General features: G+C 43.5%; 1 protein-coding gene and 1 pseudogene across 1 annotated transcript in view; both read right to left on the reverse strand.

The window, feature by feature from the left end:
- Positions 1 to 78, reverse strand: part of LOC102773380 — an 11,421-nt pseudogene extending 11,343 nt beyond the window's left edge.
- Positions 1 to 166, reverse strand: part of ABHD13 (abhydrolase domain containing 13) — a 23,359-nt gene extending 23,193 nt beyond the window's left edge. Inside the window, exon 1 of the mRNA XM_006770696.2 lies at positions 7 to 166. The gene's annotated coding sequence lies outside the window, so the exon portion shown is untranslated. The remainder of the gene's footprint in view (positions 1 to 6) is intronic.
- Positions 167 to 2,756: the final 2,590 nt, after the last annotated feature.

Raw genomic sequence — 2,756 nt, forward strand, 5'->3', positions numbered from 1 at the left:
ACTTACTTAGACCTGCTCGCGGGCTGCGCAGTCGGCCGCGGACACGCAACCAGATGCCGCGTAGCAGCGTCCCCGCGCGCCGCTTCCGTCGCTCCACATCGTCCTCCTCCCGGCGAGGGGCCGCCGCCGTCGCCTCAGTCTAGCTCTAGCCGGAGGTCCTGCGGCGCCTTCTTGACTCCTCCACTTCCGGCCCACACGCGGTGTCGCCAGCAAATACTCCCGGTGGCTTCCACATCACCAGCTCTCCGCCTCTCTCCCTCCGTCGCTGCCAATAGTGGGGAATGCGCATGCGTAGAAATCGAGGCCCGGGGCGTCCCTGAGACGGTGGCCGAGACGGACAAGATACGTCGGCGCCTGGCCGCAGGCATTTTCGAGTTTTCCGTGGGATTGTCTGCGCTGCAGAGGGCTGTCTCGCGACCTCCCCGCCCCAACGCGAAGACTCTGGGGTGAGAGCTCGGAACCCACCAGCTCTCTCTGCTGAAAGCACGTTTTCAGAAGAAAGGGTCTGGCTTAGAAGGTTGTTAGGAGTAGAGGAGTGAGTCCCTGTGCTTTAAACCGCTTCCATTAACTATTTTTCTCTTTTTTGTTTTCTCCTGACCCTGCCCTCTCCTACTTCTGTCCGAATGGACCATAGGGCAGATTGAGATTTTTGTGGGGCCTGAACCTTGCGAGAATTAGGGAGCCCTTTTAAAGAAAAAGAATGCAACATTATCTTATTTTTGCAAATTACTAAAGTACAAGACCAAGGGAACATTGCTAGGGCCACTTTCGGGGTCTTAGAAGTGGCCCCACAATTGTGCCCCTGAAACTAGAGCTTTATTAGCTTCACCGTCAGCTGTCCTGGACACGTAATTGTACTGGATTGTTTACAGATGCCTGTCCCCTGTCACTTGGCCATTCCCTGTTCTGTGTACACTTTTATATTTACAGAATTTGTTGATTTCTGCTAGCAGATCAAGAGCTCCAGGTCAAAAAAAAAAAAAAAGCTTGATAAAAGTGTGGACAAAAAGGGGCCACATGCTAACCTCGCTAATTTAGGCAAGGCCTGTGCAGCGGTCTTGCAAGCTCAGAGACCTAAAGTAACAACAAAGGATGGTCTGATATTAAAACTTTTTAATGAAAAAGCAGCCTATGGTGGGTAGTCAGGTCCTACACCAGTATTTTCCCTGACAAAGGACAAAGACCAACCTTGATCTTAAACGAGCCTATTGTGCGTGTGTGGTTTTTTTGTTGGTTTTTCTTTTCTTTTTTTTTGCATCTATGATAACATAACTTTGGAATGTCAGGGTAACTTATAACTTCTTTTTCCCTGACCTCTCAGGGCACCAGGGCTGAGACTACAAATTCCCTCATTGTTACTGTTATCGTGTTCATTGTTGACTGCTAACTATGCTGTAACCACTTATATAAAAGAAGCATGTGTCTATCATTTTACTTTTTACCCAAACTCAGGTTTTCCTTGCTTTGCTTTCTCCCACCTCCCTAATCCATCACCAATGAATTTCATGTAAGCTACTTACATCTCCTCCTTTGATGGTGATTTATAAAAATAGGTGAAAAACTGCCATTTTCCAGAGCGTTATCTCAATATGTTTAGATTCTGCTTCCTGGCAATTGTCCAGTTTGGCTCAAATAAACTCCCAAAAATTCTTTACAGGTTTGAATGTTTCTTCTTCTTTTTTTAATTGTCTAAAGTTTTACCTATGTCTCCTTTTCCCCCAATTGACCCCTCCCTCCCATATGTTTCTTATGTTAACATTAACTTCCTTTTGTTGAGCACCAAAGTGCCAGGCACTAAGGTAGATTGCTTACATAAATAAACTAATAATCACAGCAGAGCTATAAGATGCGTAATGAAAAACCCTTGATTCTCTTTGAACCAACCATAAGAAAGTCTAAAATAATAAAATGTCAGTAAAAATCAACAGCTACTAAAACCTAAGGACTGGGTTTGTTTTCATTTCTCAATCCTCTATATGTAGGGCATTTACTATGTCATAGTAGGTGCTCAATAAAGGTTTGATGATAACTTTATTTTGAATCCTTGAACAGATACTAGAAGAGTCCATAGTTGATTTCTGGGCAGCTGTTTATAACTGTATTATGAGTTATATATCATGTGTTCATTATGAATTATGTATTATTTCTGTATTAAGAGACAAGAATGTTACAAGAAAGGGGACCTGGCCCTTAGCACAGCTGCTTAGGGCTGACCAGCAGTGTGTGGGTTCTTGACTCCATGCAGGAAAAATTGTACAACATGAGTACAGGTGAATTTTAAAGGACACTTATTAAAGCTGGGAACAGTGAACCAAGGAAGGGCCTAGGACAGGGGTGGGCAACCTTTTTGTGAGTGCGTGCCAAAACCAGCAAAATCTCTGACTCAAAAATTCTTCTGCGTGCCAACCCTAATTTTTTGAGAACGTTACGCCTACTTGATATCTCTTAAGGTATACGCACGTGAAGAACCTTGAAGAAATAATAAAATTCATTCAAGCGACAAAAACACAGTATATGACAGTGATGGCGAACCTCCTGAGCTCGGCGGTCAGCATTTTGAAAAACCCTAACTTAACTCTGGTGCCGTGTCACATATAGACATTTTTTGATATTTGCAACCATAGTATGAAAAAGATATTTTTGATATTTATTTTATATATTTAAATGCCATTTAACAAAGAAAAATCAACCAAAAAAATGAGTTCGCGTGTCACCTCTAACACGCGTGTCATAGGTTCGCCATCACTGGATTAGAG

The sequence above is a fragment of the Myotis davidii genome, unplaced genomic scaffold, assembly GCF_000327345.1.
Source record: "Myotis davidii unplaced genomic scaffold, ASM32734v1 scaffold242, whole genome shotgun sequence".
NCBI lineage: Eukaryota > Metazoa > Chordata > Mammalia > Chiroptera > Vespertilionidae > Myotis > Myotis davidii.